This window comes from Ochlerotatus camptorhynchus, unplaced genomic scaffold, assembly GCF_037179485.1.
Source record: "Ochlerotatus camptorhynchus isolate MF236.1 unplaced genomic scaffold, CSIRO-AGI_Acam_v1.1 ptg000062l, whole genome shotgun sequence".
Lineage (NCBI taxonomy): Eukaryota > Metazoa > Arthropoda > Insecta > Diptera > Culicidae > Ochlerotatus > Ochlerotatus camptorhynchus.
This window is the reverse complement of record NW_027040552.1, coordinates 3,536,037-3,556,141: the sequence shown is the minus strand read 5'-3', so window position 1 is coordinate 3,556,141 and position 20,105 is coordinate 3,536,037. Positions and strand designations below refer to the sequence as shown.

Here is a 20,105-nt window from a genome sequence, read left to right as displayed (position 1 = left end):
TGTTTTTGTTTTGCACTTTTTTTTTATTGATTCGGCTGCGTTCTTGTTTTACAGTAGAGGCATTCCTTCATAAATCCCGCCAGCCAAATATACATACACGGCCAAATCAAAGGACCAACACACTGAGTCAAATTGCTCAATCACTTTTTTTTGCATACAAATTTTATTCCCCTTTTAATTGTGCTTTGCATGAACGAGATTTGCACCACATAGAAAAAATCAATTTTTAGAACAGTTCAAACTTCACTGAAGGACTGAACACAATGCGCACTAACCTCTATACCGCTGCCGCTTTACCGCATTCCTACCCACAATCTCGCCCACATTGCAAGCACGCATAAGATTACTCAGAAGTTCTCATCGGAACTACTTTGATATTCTTCTCAGAACTACTTTGAACTTCTCCTCAGAACTACTCTCAGCCACCTCTATGGTTGAACTACGGTGTGCAATACGGACAATATAATATTAAAATAATTTTTATGTAAATAAAATTCATATACGAATACCTATCTGAAGAACATCATTTGATTGATTGATTTATCTTTATTAAGGAGGCTTTCAGCCTGAGGCTGGTTCGCCTCCAAAAACATCATTTGATTTTTTGTTTCAGTTACCTAAATTATCCCTGATCTACCAGAAGAATAAAAAAAATACTTGAAAAAAAGAATTTTTGATCATATAGAAGAGATCTTTTGAATGATCCCTGATCTAGCTTGCATCTTAAAAGCATGTTTACAAGACGTCATTGAATTTTTTGATCAGTCCAAGATCTTCAGGATAATACTTGATCTACTTAAAGGCATCATATTCGAGAGTCGTCCTTGCACTTTCAATCAATAGGAGATCTTTTTTTTTTGCTCTGTTCGGGACCTAACACTACATACCAGTAAATTGATCTATTGTAGTATATCCCGTGTCCTTTGTTTAGTGCATGTCGTATTGCTCCATCACTATTGAGAAATGATGAAGTATTCGATTTTTTTACAGTTGCCACTTTTGCATTTATCGCAAGGATCCGACTTTAATTGAAAGGTCCCGATATTTATACCCTTCGGAGTGTTGAAACACCCTCCAAAGGCGCGCCCCTTTGTCAGTCAAAATTGGATTCCTTAGCAACAAAATTAAGGTATGGCACCGATAATGACCATGCATCAGAACCCTAGTCTTAACCTGTCTTAACCACTTCAAACTAGGGAACAACGAATAGAAGATTACATCACATAGATGAATACAACTAACTCATTTTTTCCCCTTGTTTCAAGATCATCCTCGGTAGACAAAGCCGAGTCTTGTCACTATCAACAAGGCATAAAAAGTAACAAGGATTAAGATGTGTTCCTTCACACAAACAACGAAAATTGTATTAATAAAAATAATGCATTTTCAAATTCAAAGTTTCCCAAAATTTGTAGATTCAACAGCAAAAAGATTCAAAATAAAAGTTAGTTTTTTTAATTGAAAGTTTTTCTTTTACTTTTGATTCGTGGTTTTAAAAGTACATATTTTTAAAACAAAAGTTGTTAAACTGTCAAAAGTACCCCACTACGATGTTTTTACTGGCTGCACTGACATCTCATATGCCGCCTTTTCTGCTAGTCTGGCCGCTGTGAACATGAAATCCAGCTTTGAAGTTACAACAAGAGTCAGGATTCTTCTGTGGGATACCAGACACTGAAGTTTTCTCAGTTGGATATTCCGACATTATTTGCTGCTATGTAGAGACCCACGTGAAATTGGCATTCCAAATGGTAAGTACACTATTTTCATTGTTATTGTTATTGGATTTTTAGATTCTTTTTTTTATCAGACTATGGAATCTACCAGGAAGAAGTCGCGACAGTTTTCGGTATCGACCTTATCAAATTCCTGTTGGAGAAGGATCAAGCCCTACTGGATAATAACGAAAAAGGTAAATTAAACTTTGATCGGGAGAAGGACGAGAACCCGCTGCCCGTAAAACCCGTCACCAGTTGGTACTTTATGAAGCTGCGGCATAGGATTTACAGATTACGAAATGGTAAACAATATCAAGCTTGCCTTGCCATTGTCCGGATTTTGTGTTCCTTCACTCGACCTTTACTTGACGGGATGTGAATATGTGTCTCTTCGTGAATCTCATTGCATAACGCTTGTAAAGGAAATGGATAATAAATGTACTTTAATCTTTTTTTCTTATATCTGATAACCTTAAATTATATATTATTTAGAATTTAAAATGAATAAAGATGTTATTACGGTGAAAATGTGTATTTTTTATTTCAAAATGTTACTTATCGTTTTAACTATATCACATTTTCAAATCAAAACATCGTCTTGAATTGAAAAGAACCTGATTTTAATTCTATCACTGCCGTGTTTTCAATTTGATAGTAATACAATTTATTTTGAAAGCTTTAACTTTTAAAAGTATAGGGCGAACAATTTTTGATTTAACAGTTGGCTGACTTTTGTTTTGAAAGTCAACCGCTTTCTACCAAAAAGAACCAATGCGAACTTTTAATTCTATCAATGATTTTTTTAATTTTAGCAACGATTTTTCTTTGTGTGTTGGATTACTGAAAAATCCTGTTCCCCTAGATTGAAGTAGTTAGGAACTACACACTAAGATTATTTTACAGATTTCTGTAAAATTTAACCGAAATCTCAACAGCTGAACGTTCGGTAAACAATTTTACAGTTTTCCAGTAATTATTTACAGATATCTGTGAAAAATTCACAGATATTTGTGAAAAATTACAGGAGATCTGCGAAACTGTTTACCGAACGTACAGCTGTTGAGATTTCGGTAAAATTTTACAGAGTTCTGTAAAAATTTCTAAGTGTATAGGGAACAACGAATAGAAGATTAGGAATCACATAGAAGAAGACAACTACACAGCAAAAAAAATGTAATATCGATCAATGTAATTCAAGCTGATGTATGAACTAATGATGTAATATCAAAAATCAGGAACAATATTACATCAATGGATGTAATTTTGTTCGCAAAATCGATGTACATCGTACAACCAACAATCAATACGAAACTAACGATTTTAAATTGGCTCACCACTTTAGTAGCCTATTGGTCCCAAGCAAACGATTAACGTACCCTATTCTAGTCGAAATTCTAGTACTACTCAATGTTTGTTTTGATTCGCTATGAAAGTTTGACAGATAAAATGAGGGGTTCGTGGATTTTCCTATGTTTCGAGGGGTGAATCGATTAGCTTGGGACCGAAGAGAGTACCAGAGCTGAGCCAAAAAGTTGAGCACGTTATTTCGGGACCTTCTAGTCTTAGAGTTACCTCTATGGTACAACGTTATATTACACAACCGATGGATTGGTTGCAGCAGTTTGGATGTAATATTCAACAACTTTTTTTTTCTGAGTAAATCATTTTTTTTTTCCTTGTTTCAAGATCATCCTCGGTAGACAAAGCCGAGTCTTGTCATTATCAACAAGGCATAAAAAGTAACAAGGACTAAAACGCTGTCCAGACTGGAGAGTTATAACATGTCAACTAATTGCAACACCAAAACCACCATCAAGATAGCGCTATAACATGTTATAACTCTGTAGTCTGAACGTACTATAAGATGTGTTCCTTGGATTACTGAAAAATCCTGTTCACCTAGTTAGAAGTAGTCAGGACTAGGAATCAGTGGTAGATCTTACATCCCGCAGCGTACCACGAAAAGGTGATCTACCCACGCTACGGGGCATTGTAGATCTTCAAACTACACTAATAAAATTTCAAATATTGTTTTTATGTACCCCACACATGAATTTTTGCAATTTGATCAACAAATGATATAGATGAGTCGGACACATACTTAATATGTGTACACATAAAAGCCATGTGTAACTACCCATATACTATTGATTTGACTCAAACATTTCATGTGTGCTTCTGGATGGATTCTGTTTATGTGTGGTCACATGAAAATCATGTAGAATTTGACATGGAAAATCGTCACTAAAAATGTGTGGAATTTTATTAATGAAGATAATCGTCATGAACTTGGGTCTGGTTTGATTCAAAGTGCACTTGGAATGCCCATATTACGTATTTGAAGCAAAAATGTCAGCAGAGGATCAACTTTCTCCGTTCAATTTGCGGCACATTGTGGGGTGCTCATCCGGGAGACCTCATAACGCTTTATAAAACAACTATTCTCTCTGTTCTAGAGTACGGCTCTTTCTGCTTTCTCTCGGCAAGAAAAAGTCACCTAATAAAATTGGAACGAATTCAATATCGTTGTCTGCGTATTGCTCTCGGCTGTATGCACTCAACGCATTACATGAGTCTCGAGGTTCTGGCAGGAGTAACACCCCTCCAGAACCGTTTCTGGGAGCTCTCTCTCAGAATACTAATCAAATGCGGAGTGACGAACACACTTATAATTGCTAATTTGGAAGAAATTCTTGGGCTGAACACACAATCTCGATTTATGAGAATCTACCACCACTACATATCATCAGATATGTGTCTTCCTTGTTATACTCCAGACCGTGTTCACTTCACCAATCGCAGTTCCTCAATTGAATATGATCTGACCATGAAACAAGCAACTCATGGGATTCCCGATCAACTTCGACCTATTATTATTCCGCGTATTTTTACTGAAAAGTACCAACAAGTCAATTGCATGAAAAGATATTTTACAGACGGGTCCCGTCTCAATGGATCCACTGGCTTCGGTGTCTTCAATGAAAACTCTAGCGCCTTCCGCAAACTTCAGGAACCTTGTTCCGTTTTTGTTGCTGAGCTGGCAGCAATCAACTTCGCATTGGGGATGATTTTCAACATGCCCGCAGACCATTACTTCATCTTCACGGATAGTCTCAGTTCGATTGAGGCTATTCGGTCGATGAAACAAGGTAGGCACTAATCTAGGCACTCATCTTATTTCCTTTCAAAGGTAAGGGAGCAGATGTGTGTGCTGGTCGAAAGATCATATATGATTACCTTTGTATGGGTCCCCTCACATTGCTCAATCCCAGGTAATGAGAAGGCGGACTCTCTCGCAAAGGTGGGCGCGCAGGAAGGCGAATTGTATGACAGGCAAATTTCACACGATGGATTTTACCATTTAGTGTGTCAGAGTACCTTTTCGAGTTGGCAAACCGATTGGGACACTGGAAATCTTGGACGGTGGTTACATTCAATTATTCCTAATGTTTCTTCGAGAGCGTGGTTTAAAGGCTTGGGCTTAAGTCGTGAATTCATTCGCGTGATGAGTAGACTTATGTCCAACCTCTACTCGCTAGATGCTCATCTCAATAGAATAAACCTCGTGGACAGCAACATCTGTCGGTGTGGAAACGGTTACGATGACATCGAACACGCAGTTTGGCAATGTACGGATAATGACGCCGCCAGAGAGCGACTTTTGAATACCCTCGAGGCCCAAGGAAGACAACCCTATGTTCCTATCAGAGACGTGTTGGCAACCCGTGATCTCTGCTATATGCAGTCCGTTTATGTTTTTCTTCAAATGTCTAGTATAAGAATATAATTCCTTTTCCCGAATAGAAATTTACATTAGCCCAACGTTTGATTTTGATGTCTACATCAGCATCGAAATCAAATGTATGCCTGATGTCAAACATTAGAAAACATTATGATTTAGTTGTATTTAAGCAACGTAACATGGTGTATACATCAGAAATTTTGGAACAAAATTTTGCCATTCTAATGTCGGTCTGACGTCAAAAATTTCAATCTCTTGACATTAGAACCAAACGTTTTAAGGATGTTTTCTGATGTACATTACGTTAGAACTAAACGTTGTTCGGATGTTTTTATATGTAAACGTTTTCTGATGTTTTCTAATGTAGATGTTTCCCGATGTTAGAACCAAACGTTTTCGGATGTTCTCGGATGTAAAAAACGTTAGAACTAAACGTTGTTTAAATGTTTTTATATGTAAATGTTTTCTGATGTTTTTTAATGTAGAAGTTTCCTGATGTTAGAACCAAACGTTTTTGGATGTTTTCGGATGTAAAAAACGTTAGAACTAAACGTTGTTCGGATGTTTTTATATGTAAATGTATTCTAATGTTTTCTTATGTAGATGTTTCCCGATGCTAGAACCAAACGTTTTTTTGGATGTTTTCGGATGTACACAACGTTAGAACTAAACGTTGTTCGGATGTTTTCAATTGTACTTCCTGTTTGTTGTTCTCTGATGTTTTCAGATGTACAAAACGTTTAAAGTAAACGTTGTTTGAATGTTTTAAAATGTAGATGTTTACTTATGTTTTAAGTAGTATAACCACTAGAATCTTACTTTTCAAATGCTTTCAATTATATTTACAACACATTAGAATTAGTAACATAATCGTGTAAACACTACACACCATTGTTGTTAGATAACATCATAAAAATGCGTACATAACTGTCAATGCTGAAGCTCCCGTTTCCCACCAGTCAGTTAACTGACCTTAGCTAACCTAATGTCATTGCGGCAACTCTCTATGCGGCAGGGGAACTATGCCATTAGCGCGCTAAGAGTTATTAGACCACTGACATAGGCGCCAATTTGTAGGTGACGAGGCACTTGGTGACATTACAGCGAGCTTGACGATTGTTGCAGCATTTTTTAATCAAACTAACAGTTAAGGTGTGTAGTGTTTACAAGATCATGTTTCTAGCACTAATGCTTTGTACAATTGAAAGCATTGGAAAAGTTAATTCTCATGTTTTGCACAATCAGAAAACATAAAATTGTACAAAAAAAATCATCCATTCTGGTAGACTATCTCTTAAATGCATACAGAATAGCCATTGCGTAAGCTCCCGTTTCCCACCAGTCAGTTAACTGACCTTAGCTAACCTAATGTCATTGTGGTAACTCTCTATGCGGCAGGGGAACTATGCCATTAGCGCGCTAAGAGTTATTAGACCACTGACATAGGCGCCAATTTGTAGGTGACGAGGCACTAGGTGACGTTACAGCGAGCTTGACGATTGTTGTATCATTTTTGAACGAACTACCAGACAAAGATGCCTAGTGTTTACATAATCAAGTTTCCAAATCTACAGGGCCACCCACATTAGATCCGGATCTGGCGCGATGCAGCAAAGTGACAGCTAAATATATTGTCTAACTATAAAATTTACGACAACGCAACGCAAGCAGATCTAATGTGGGTTACCCTTAAGGCCTGTGGAAGAGTGAAAACTGGTGGCCGCGTGAAACTTTAGGGAAATTCCCCAATAATTTGCAAAATTTAGCAAAACACAAATGCTCCGTCCATGTGTCGAACCACAAACGAAACTCGTCAGTTGGTGGGGATTGATGACTTCCTTGGTTGCTTTGGTGGTGTCATGCCTTCCTTCGAAAAGAAGCACAGCCGTGGATCCTGGCCCTTGAGTTGATGAGTCCAGGTCTAGGTGTTCAATTGCCTCCCTAGCGTAAGTGGTTGCCACTCGGTTGCAGAACATAGAACGATAGAAAATAAACAAGAAAACAAAGCCAAATTGAAGATTAATCCAGGGATTTTGCAATAAATATTTAGATGAGCTAAGACTAGAGAATGCTAGAGAAACTGAAAGACTATCAAAGCAAACTATGCACCTAGATCCAAATCTTTTCAGAAAACTTATCAATACGCATAGTTTGAACCGATGTATAAACATCATGCAGACATTGTTGTCTTTGAAATGTCTACGAGCCAGGTAAAGGGCCGAACCCAATGACACCAGGACAGCGGCATAGCGGTATAGGGGTAAATGTACATTTTAAGGTTAGTTAGAAGAACTACTAGAACTTCAGGGTAGTTCCATAGAGGTAACTCTAAGACCACTGGGTCCCGAAGAAAATCATTGTTATTTTTGGCTCACTCAGTACCAGAACAACGGTCCCAAGCAGTCCCAAGCTATTTCACTCACCCCTGCATGTTCTGCATGAATCCACACACCCCTGATGTTATCTGTCAAACTTTCATAGCGAATCAAAACAAACATAGTGTAGTAATAGAATTTCAACTAGAATAGGGTACGTTAATCGTTTGCTTGGGACCAATAGGCTACTAAAGTGGTGAGCCAATTTAAAATCGTTAGTTTCGTATTGATTGTTGGTAGTTCTATAAACATCAGAAAAATACCAGATTTAATTTAATTTAAGTTAATAATTATTCTGAAGACCTACAACTGAACAGAAATTCAAACGATGTCCTTTTGATATTCTTTGAATAGTTTAAATTGATCAGGTATTATTCTGAGAACCTACAACTGATCAATAAATCAATCGAAACTTTTCGGATATTACTACAAGAGATCAAAATAAGCAGGAATTGTTTTGAAGACCTACAACTGATCAGAAATTCAAATAAAGTAATTTAGAAAATATTCGAAGTGGTCAGGTTGATAAGGATTAGAAATTAAAATCTTGAGATATTTTTCGAAGAGGTCAAGTTGATCAGGAATTATTCTGAGGACCAACATCTGATAAAAAATCGAATTGAAGTCGTTTGAAAATTTCTTCAGAACGTAGAATAATCGGAAATTGTTATGAAGATCTTACTACACCGAAGGTCGTAGATCTTCAGAGAAACTAGCAGAACTTTAGGGAAATTAAAAAAAAAACTTCAGAGAAGTTTTAAAAAACTGAAATCTTTAGAGAAATCAAAAGAAAATCAGGGAAGTTCGTAGATCTTCTGAGTAATTTACAGCACTACAGTAATGTTTGTCGTCGTTTCGAGAAATAATCACTACTTTATGGATGTTCACAGATCTTCAGGGAAGTTTGAAGATCTTCAGAGAAATTAACAGAACTACAGTGATGTTCGTAAATTTAAAGATAATTTTTTAGTTCCTAAGGGAAATTTATAGAACAGAATTTCAGAGAAGTTCGCAGAACTTTAGATAAACTCACAGAACTTCAGGGAAGATCACATAAATTTAAAGATCCTCGTACATCTAAGAGTTACTTTCAGTACTTCAGGGCAGTTCACAGAGCTTTAGGCAAATTGGCAGAACGTCAGGGAAAAATACTGAATTTCAGGGAAGATTGTTGATCCTCAGAGAAATTTGCAGAACTTGAAGGAGGTCTTCAGATAAATTTTTATTGCTTCAGAAAAAAATTGCAGAAATTCAGGAAAGTTTTGTAGACTTTTAGAGAAATTTTTAATATTTTAATGCTTCAGGGTAGTTCGAAGATCTTCAGAGAAATTCACAGACCTTCAGGGAGTACACAGAACTTCAGGGAAGTTCGAAGATCGTCTAAGTAATTTGCAGATTTTTAGGAAAATTTAACATAACTTTTACTTAACTTTAACTAAACTTTAACATAACCTTAACTTAATTTTAACTGAAATTTATTATAATTTAAATTTTAACATAACTTTAACCTAACATCAACTGACCATATCTTTAACTTCACTTTAGCTTTAACATAAATTTAACTAAACTTTAACATAACCTTAACGTAATTTTAACTTAAATTTAACATAACTTTAATCTAACATTAACTGAACTTTAACTTAACTTAAGCATTAACATAACTCTAAATTAATTTTAACATAACTTTAACTTAATTTTAACTTAGCTTTCACATAACTTTACCTTGAACATTACTTCAACTTTAACTTCCCGAAAAAAAAATTACAGTGAAATTTTCAGTGGAAACAATGCTCTAACATTCATATTTATTGTCGACAATAAAAATGATTGTTATAATGTTGTACTCTTCCGAAAACGGCAAAACTGCTACCTAGCTGTACAATGAATGTACATAATAAAATGTTGTTACAATGATTTTTATCGTATTTTTCATTTATTTTATTGTTAACATGATTCGATCATGAACAATAATGAACAACTCTATTACAATAAAAATTGTTGTTACATTAAATATTGGTGTATTTTCATTGTGGGTTACTTCACGAACAATAAAAATAAATCTGATGAAGCATGCAGACTATGAGAGGATCAGCAACACTGCCAATGTAACTAAGATAGGCGCTGCTCGTATGGCTCTGGCTTTGACAGTTCGTTTGGCTCAAAATCAGGCAGTCCGCGTCCGCTCATATCTTATCCTAGACCCTCTCTAAAGCTTAATTGACGAGTGCACGGATGGATTTGAGTTCACTCACTCGACAAAAAGTGACACAACAGCGGGGCCCTGTTTACTAAAAATGAACACATGAATAATACTCGCTTAACATTTGAAAAGGGCCTATCAACTTTTGTAAATAATTTGCTAGGTTCTTTTCACGAGAACCGAAGTACGCCCACGCAAACCAAGAGCACTATCGCGAAGGGGAGAATTTCCTCTGCCCGATGGTGTTGTTAGTTTGCGTGAGCGTATTCGGTTCGCGCGAAAAAGGCTTAACAAGTTTTGTGTACCTAAGTTTATAGACTCGTTTCAAATGTTACGTGAGTATTATTCATGTGTTCATTTTTAGTAAACAGGGCCCCGCTGTTGTGTCACTTTTTGTCGAGTGAGTGAACTCAAATCCATCCGTGCACTCGTCAATGGAGACCTTTTCCGTGCAGTCAACCCTAATAAAAATTGTATGGTTAATTTGCTTAACGACGTGTTCTGGGTATCATCCAAACCATTTGTGAAATAGTTCAATGATTTGGGTTATCGTTCGTTTATGGTTATTTTTTATTAGGGAATAATCATACAATAATAATAAAAAACTCCACCACTTGAAGATGTCAGAAAGGAACTCTCAGGTGGAACGAGGGGGACGACTCTATCTACGATGCAGAAAAGATTGTGTTTTACTGTGGCTAGCTGCACGCACGCTGAGTAGATAGAAGGAAGATTTATGTCGATTTTGAAGATTTCCTGCAAAAAGATGAAGCACGATGCAAGTAGATGGGAAAAATGAAAGATGATTTTTCGAAGATTGATTCGCTAGTATAAGATTTTTTGATCATCTAGAATTGAGATTTAGATGTGTCGCCCCCCTCGAGGTGGAAGCATATTTCATGGGCGATTCTCTCCAGTCGAATGCATTAACTTATCAACGGCGCTCAACCCCCAAGGAGACGTGACCTAGGGATATCGAGCGCAGGGGAGTTGGCCTGTATTTCTCACAAGTTCCGGATCGAATCTCGATCCATAACCAGTAAAAAAAAGGACCACCCATAACAGACATGCCACCCCCTTCCCTTCCCGGGGCAATGTTTTATTTTTTCGATTTATTTTTAAAATCGATAAAGTAGATCCAACAATCAATACGAAACTAACGATTTTAAATTGGCTCACCACTTTAGTAGCCTATTGGTCCCAAGCAAACGATTAACGTACCCTATTCTAGTTGAAATTCTATTACTACACTATGTTTGTTTTGATTCGCTATGAAAGTTTGACAGATAACATCAGGGGTGTGTTGATTCATGCAGAACATGCAGGGGTGAGTGAAATAGCTTGGGACTGCTTGGGACCGTTGTTCTGGTACTGAGTGAGCCAAAAATAATAATGATTTTCTTCGGGACCCAGTGGTCTTAGAGTTACCTCTATGGTAGATCTGTCAAGCCAACACATACACTCTAAAGTACACTGTTATTTTTTTAATCAATAAATTCGCCAACCAACAGTAAAATAACAATAATATATTATGTTATTGAAAAAAAAATTATAACATTAATTTAATTTTAACTTAACTTTAACATAACTTTAACCTAACATTAACTTAACTTTAAATTAACTTTAGCATTAATATAACTCTCACATAATTTTGACATAACTTTAACTTAATTTTAACTTAGCTTTCGCATAGCTTAACCTTGAACATTACTTTAATTTTAAAATCATTTTAATTTTAACTTCACTCTAACGTAATTTTAACTTTACTTTAACTTAACTTTAACAAACTTTAACTTATTTTTAACTTTAACATAACTTTAACCAAATTTTAACTTAACTTAAACGTTGTTGTTAACTAAATTTTAACTTAAATTTAACATAACTTTAATTTAACTTTAATGTAATATTAACTTAACACATCTTTAACTTGACTTTAACTTTATAATAACTTTAACTTAACTTTAACATAACTTTAACTGAACTTGAACTAAACTTTAACATAACCTTAAATTAATTTTAACTTAAATTTAACAGAACTTTAACCTAACATTAACTTAACTTTAATTAACTTTAAATTTTATCTTAAATTTAAAATAAGTTTACCATTAACATAACTTGAACTTAACTATAACCTAACATGAACTAAACAGATCTTTAACTTAACTTAAACTTTATAATAACTTTAACTTATCATTAACATAACTTTAACTTAACTTGAACTAAAGTTTAACAAAACCTTAAATTAATTTTGACTTAAATTTAACATAACTTTAACCTAACATTAACTGAACTATAACTTAACTTTAAATTTAATCTTAAATTTAAAATAAATTTAACATTAACATAACTTGAACTTAACCTAACATAAACTTAACATATCTCTAACTTAACTTTAATTAAACTTTAACATAACCTTTACGTAATTTTAACTTAAATTCAACATATCTTTATCCTAACATTAACTGAACTTTAACTTAACTTAAGCATAAACATAACTCTAATTTAATTTTGACATAACTTTAACTTAATTTTAACTTAGCTTTCACCTAACTTTACCTTGAACATTACGTTAACTTCAAAATTATTTTAACTTTAACTTTAACTTAAACTTAACTTTAAGTTAACTTATACTTAACATAACATAACATAACGTTAACTTAACTTTAACGTAACTTTAACTTAACGTTAATTTAACTTCAACTTAACTTTAACTTACCTATCACAGAACTTTAACTTTAGTTTAACATAACTTTAACTTTAAAATAACTTAAACTTAACTTTAACAAAAAATTAACTTTAAAATAACTTAAACTTAACTTTAACTTTAAAATAACTTTAACTTAACAATCTTTGTACAATTTCACTGGTTTAGATCAATCACGGAGTGCAACTATCGATACGTGCAGTCAGACTAAGCTAAGCTAAGCTAAGCTAAAATAACTTTAACTTAACAATAACTTAAACTTAACTTTAACTTTACTTTAACATAATATTAGCAAAACTTTAACTTAAATTTAATCAAATATAACATAAATTTAATTTATTTTTTGCTTAACTTTACCTTACCTATAACATAACTTTAAATAAAGATCACCATAACATTAACTAAGCTCTAACATAACTTTAACTTTAAAATTACTTTAACTTAACTTTGACACAACTTTAACGTAACTTTAACTTATCTTTAACATTAATTTAACTTAACTTTACTATAAAATAACTTGAACTTAACTTTAAATTTAAAATAACTAAAACTTAACTTTAACTTTAAAATAACTTTAACTTAACCTAAACTTTACTTGAACCTAACTTTAACAAAACTTTAACCTAAATTTTACCAAATCTAACATAAATTTAATTTCTTTTTAGCATAACTTTAATTTTAAGATAGCTTTAACTTACCTATAACACAACTTTAACTTAATTTTAACATAACTTTAACTTTAAAATTACTTTAACATACCTTTAACATAACTTCAACTTAACTTTAACTTACCTTCAGCATAACTTTAACTTAACTTAAACTTTAAAATAACTTAAACTTAACTTTAACTCTAAAATAATCTAGACTTAACTTTAACTTAAAAATAACTTAAACTTTACTTTAACTTTAAATTAACTTAAACTTAACGTTAACTTTACTTGAACATAATTTTAGCAAAACCTAAATTTTACCAAATTTAACATAAATTTAATTTATTTTTAGCATAACTTTAACTTTAAGATAGCATTAACTTACGTATAACACAAATTTAACTTAAGTTTAACATAACTTAAACTTAGCTTTAACTTACCTTTAACATAACTTTAACTTACCTCTAACAAAACTTTCACTTACCTTTAAATTACATTTAAATTAACTTTAACATCCCGCATAAACAATAACCATAAGAAGCGCCTAACCACCAATTCGGGATATCATCCCAACTTTATGCGGTATGGTCGTACCATCTATGACATCGTTAGTGTATGGTATCCGTTTATTAGGGATAACTTTAACTTAAGTTTAACAAAACTTTATCTTTCCTTTAAAATAACTATAACATAACTTTTTCTCTTACATAACTTTAACTTAACTTTAAACTTACTTTAACATAAATTTCACAAAACTTTAAATTAACTTTAACTCTACCTTAACATAAGTTAAACTTAATTATAACTTAACTTTAACTTTAACATAACTTGAACTTAACTTTATCTTACACATAACTTTAACTTTACTTTATCTTAACTTAAACATAACTTTATCTTAACTTAAACATAACTTTAACTTAACTTAAAAGTAACCTTAACTTAACTCTAACTTACCTTTAACGTAACTTTAAATAAATTTTAACTTTTACTTTAACATAAGTTTATCTTACCATCAACATAACTTTTACTTTAACATAATTTTAACTTAAATTTAGTTGTTACATACTTAATTTAACTTAACTTTAAATTTTACTTAACTATAATAAAACTTTAACTTAAACATAAACATCGGGATCCGGTATCGGAATGCGTTACATCAGTAAGGATGCTTAACTCAGCCGGATTCCTCCTGCGGATCAATTTTGGAAAATAGTTACATCAAAATTGATCCGTTGGAGGAATCCGGATGAGTTAATCATCCTTGTTGATGCTTTGCATCAGTCAATTAAATCCGCCGGATTCCTCCAGCGGATCAATTTTTGGAAAATAGTTACATCAAAATTGATCCGTTGGAGGAATCCGGATGAGTTAATCATCCTTGTTGATGCTTTGCATCAGTCAATTAAATCCGCCGGATTCCTCCAGCGGATCAATTTTTGGAAAATAGTTACATCAAAATTGATCCGTTGGAGGAATCCGGATGAGTTAATCATCCTTGTTGATGCTTTGCATCAGTCAATTAAATCCGCCGGATTCCTCCAGCGGATCAATTTTTGGAAAAAAAAAACATCAAAATTGATCCGCTGGAGGAATCCGGATGAGTTAAACATCCTTACAATAAGGATGCTTAACTCAGCCAGATTCCTCCAGCGGATCAATTTAAAAAAAAAATAATTACACTTAATAACAAATTGTTCAATACTTACCTCTATTCCCGAACACCTCCGGAATTATTGGAAGCAGGCGGCTGAAAAAAAAAAACAATTACAAAATAATCAAAATTTTGGATCTGTTTGTTAGAATTTGTAATTATTTTTCAAAATTGATCCGCTGGAGGAATCCGGATGAGTTAAACATCCTTGTTGATGCGTTGCATCAGCAAGGATGCTTAACTCAGCCGGATTCCTCCAGCGGATCAATTTTGGAAAATAGTAACATCAAAATTGATCCGTTGGAGGAATCCGGATGAGTTAATCATCCTTGTTGATGCTTTGCATCAGTCAATGAAATCCGTCGGATTCCTCCAGCGGATCAATTTTTGGAAAAAAGTTACATCAAAATTGATCCGCTGGAGGAATCCGGATGAGTTAAACATCCTTTTTGATGCGTTGCATCAGTAAGGATGCTTAACTCAGTCAGATTCCTCCAGCGGATCAATTTTTAAAAATAATTACACTTAATAAAAACTGTTTAACACCTACCTCTATTCAATTTCCGTACACGTCCCAATCCGGAATTATTGGAAGCAGCCGGCTGAAAAAAAAAATACAAATTAATCAAAATTTTGGATGTTTGTTAGAATTTGTCATTATTTTTCAAAATTGATCCGCTGGAGGAATCCTGATGAGTTAAACATCCTTGTTGATGCGTTGCATCAGCAAGGATGCTTATCTCAACCGGATCAATTTTTGAAAATAATTACATCAAAATTGACCCGCTTGAGAAATCCGGATGAGAAATTACAAATAATAACACTAAATATAACAAATAATATTTGAATACTTACTGTTAAAGTTGCTACTTTCCTTCGCGGCTCGGGTGAAGGAATTTGCGGTGCGCTCCGTGCACTCAGCCATCTTGTCTAGTTTGTTTATAAACAAACCAGACAAGATGGCTGAGCGCACGACAAAAAAAAAACACACCAATTTAAAAACGTCAGTCTTTAAGTCGCCCAATGTCAAATGACGTCACTTTGTCGCCGGCAATTCGTGTGTAAAGCCCTACAGTAAAAGTATGGACGTCTGTCAAAAGTTGTTCCAATCGAACCGTCAAAATGCACCGCTTTGCTCGATTGGAACAGCTTTTTTTCAGTTTTGTGGTGTCAGTCGTCCATACTTTTACTGTAGGGCTTTATTCGTGTGGGGTGCTGTATTCGTACACGGTAAGAAAAAAGTACCCAACGGCCAGTTCACTTTTACCTACTTTTGACTAGTTTGTCTCCTTTTCTCCTTCTAATGTTGTCAAAAACGGAGGAGCAAAACCACCCAACAGGGGTAGTAAGTGTATTCGTATACACGGATGCGGTATACACGCTAACTTGAAAGTACTCATTAATGAGTAAAAAAAGACCCATTTTGAAGAAAAGTGGTTTAACTCATTGATGATTAAACAATTTTACCCATTAATGAGTATCTGTTACCCATTAATGATTAACAATTACTCATAATGGGTAACAGATACTCATTAATGGGTAAAAAATTTACTCATTTAATGAGTTAAGCCACTTTTCTTCAAAATGGGTCTTTTTCAACCATTAATAGGTACTTTCAAGTTAGCGTGTACAGCACACTATAGCCGACGTTATGTTTAACGTACAGAACAAGAGTAAAATCGGTTTTCAATTGAAACGATAATAATCAATTAAAACACTAATTAACTCTTGCACTGTAACGTCACCAGGGCATTGTTTTACATACAAATAAACATTGCCCACAGGGCATGCCAAAACTTCTTTCCCACTGCGAAAAAAAAAACTGTACACGGCCAATGAGATCAACGCAAATTTGAGTACAGTGTACTCAATATCGAAAAAAGTGCAGGATGAGTAAATTTGCCGCATGTTTTCCTGTGGAAAACCTCAAAAATCTGCCCTAAAATAAGGAAAATTTACGAGAATCCAGAGAATCCAATCTTTGCTTTTCTCATATTCGGAACATGAGGGAAATTAATTCAAAACTGAGTTCCTGCACTTTTTGCGATTTATGAGTGAACTAACCTTAAATTTGGGTCGTTCTCATTCGCCGTGTAGTGCTGACTCAGGAAAAACAAACTTTGCATGCGGCGAGAGACCGAGGGACAACAATTTACATCGTGATGAAGTTTGATTCTAATGTAACGTTTGGTTCTGTTGTCATTGGATGTATTCTGATGTTTTATGCGTGCAACAAATTACATCGTGATGATGTTTGATTCTAATGTAACGTTAGCTTCGGTTGTCATTGGATGTATTCTGATGTTTTATGCGTGCAACAAATTACATCGTGATGAAGTTTGATTCTAATATAACGTTAGGTTCTGTTGTCATTGGATGTATTCTGATGTTTTATGCGTGCAACAAATTACATCGTGATGATGTTTGATTCTAATGTAACGTTAGGTTCTGTTGTCATTGGATGTATTCTGATGTTTTATGCGTGCAACAAATTACATCGTGATGAAGTTTGATTCTAATGTAACGTTAGGTTCTGTTGTCATTGGATGTATTCTGATGTTTTATGCGTGCAACAAATTACATCGTGATGATGTTTGATTCTAATGTAACGTTAGGTTCTGTTGTCATTGGATGTATTCTGATGTTTTATGCGTGCAACAAATTACATCGTGATGATGTTTGATTCTAATGTAACGTTAGGTTCTGTTGTCATTGGATGTATTCTGATGTCAAATTTTACATCGTCAAGACGTTTGATTCTGATGTAACGTTTGAGGCTAATGTATTTTTATGTACTTGGACGTCACACTGACGTCTGAATACATTAAGATTACAGCAATACACGTTAAAATTTAATGTATTGAAGATGTCTGCTGATGTTTCCTACATTACAATTTCTATTCGGGTTGTCTTTTGTCTCTCTTTATTAGTTTTTGTTTGTCTTGTCCCCCCGTCTCGATGAGTCTCATCGTCGCCCACTTGTCACCCACCATAGCCGGTCGAACTCCGGACGAAGCTAGAACAGCACTACCGTTCATACTGGCGACAACGCACTGATGAGACAACAAGCCCCTACCCCAAGCTCCTCCCCTGATCCTATCCTTCGAAAATGTACCCTTCTAACCTCGAGTAAGCCGCGAGTAATCGGTCCAACTCCTACTAGACATAGAATTAAGTGAAATATGTGAGGGATTAATCTGATTGAAAAGTTGATCAATAGAAGGTCTTCTGAATAATTAAACAATCTGAATCCATGTAAAAATATCCAAGGGGCTTTGAAATTCTCCGAAGTATATTGACAGTCTCTGAATTTTCATCAACTTAAAAAAAATGGGAACACTTTTAAGAAGAAGTACCACGAGCTTCGGAGAAGAGTTATGAATATCAAGCAAACTGCGGGAGCTTAATGAAAGTTCTGTGAATTTTAGGGAACTCTCAGGAAAGTTTAAAGATCTCCAAAAGAACATTCAGACAGTCTCGTACATTTCAGGAAAATGTTGAAAATTTCATCGATGATCTAGAGTAGTTTTTAGGAGAACTTCAGAGTAGTTCTGAAGAGAGCTTCAGAGTAGTTCTGAGGAGAACTTCAGACTAGTTCTGAGGAGAACATTAGAGTAATTCCACGTAATTCTGAGGAGAACTTCAAAGTCATTCTGACGAGAACTTCAGAGTAGCTCTGAGGAGAAGTTCAAAGCAATTCTGAGGAGAACTTCAGAGTAGTTCTGAGGAGAGCTTCAGAGTAATTCTGAGGAGAACTTCAGAGTATTTCTGAGGAGAACTAAAGAGTAGTTCTGACGAGAACTTCCCGAATATAAATTCAAAACATTAAATTTTTACGTGTATTGCTATACCCTTAATGTATTCAGACTTCAATGTGACGTCCAAGTACTTAAAAATACATTAGCCTCAAACGTTACATCAGAATCAAACGTCTCGATGATGTAAAATTTGACATCAGGACACATACGTTGATATCAAAATTAAACGTTACATAATAATCTAGCTTCATCACGATGTAAAATCACCGACAAAGTAAAATGTTACACACCTAAAACATCAGAATACATCCAATGACAACAGAACCAACTTCAGGACTGCAACTTCAGGAGCGATCCGTGAAGGGGGAGACTTGTAACATAGATGACTCTAAGACAGGAAGGTCCCGAAGAAACGTGCTCAACTTTTTGGCTCAGCTCTGGTACTATCTTGGGTCCCAAGCTAATCGATTCACCCCTCGAAACATAGGAAAATTCAATAACCCCTCATTTTATCTGTCAAGCTTTCATAGCGAATCAAAACAAACATAGTGTAGTACTGGAATTTATACTAGAAAGGGGTACGTTAGTCGATTTACTTGGGACCAATCCAGTATTTTACGAGCGCTTATGGCCGCCACAATCTGGCTGCGTTTCTGGCAGGGAACATAAGATTTGAAGTTTGGCTTGCGTCGTTTGACGTGTAAACGATCAAATTTGAACGTTTACACCTCAAACGACACAACCCAAACGTCAAATCATATCATCCCTACCAAAAACTCAGCCAGATTGTGGCGGCGATAAGCGCTCGTAAAATGCTGGATAGGCTAGTCAAGTAGTGAGCCAATTTAAAATCGTTAGTTTCGTATTGATTGTTGCTTGTAACTTGTATCCGAACAGTGGATCAAAGATGCAAGCAATCCCGTCCAAAGTGTACTTTATTATAGAAAAATCACAGACAAACAGACATAACACTCGCATGTTGTTCATCGAACAAGCATTTAACGGTCGATTTAAAAGTATCGTAGTTGGTAGTACCGCCACCTGTGGCGCGCATAGTCAATTCCCTTGCGTTTGACGTTTACACACTACCGCCATCTGTTCAGCGTACTACCTACCACTGTGTATTCAACAGATGGCGGTAATGTTTTAGCGACGATGTTTTAAAGTGATAAATATTCAATGTGTTATGTCTGTTTGTCTGTGGAAAAATTATCACAACGGGTCTACCTAAAGGGAGATCTGGAGGCGAAACGAAAGAAACTAAATGAAAAAAATGGCAAATGCACGCCGCAAGACGGTGGACAAAT

The 20,105-nt window shown here is 34.8% G+C and overlaps 1 long non-coding RNA gene across 1 annotated transcript; it reads right to left on the bottom strand.

The window, feature by feature from the left end:
- Positions 1-6,068: 6,068 nt before the first annotated feature.
- Positions 6,069-16,446, bottom strand: LOC135717541 (uncharacterized). Its single transcript, XR_010520327.1, has 4 exons — positions 15,896-16,446; positions 15,591-15,642; positions 15,096-15,136; positions 6,069-7,420 (listed from the first exon to the last, which is right to left on the bottom strand). It is a non-coding gene; the product is annotated as an uncharacterized LOC135717541 (long non-coding RNA).
- Between the last annotated feature and the right edge of the window lie 3,659 nt (positions 16,447-20,105).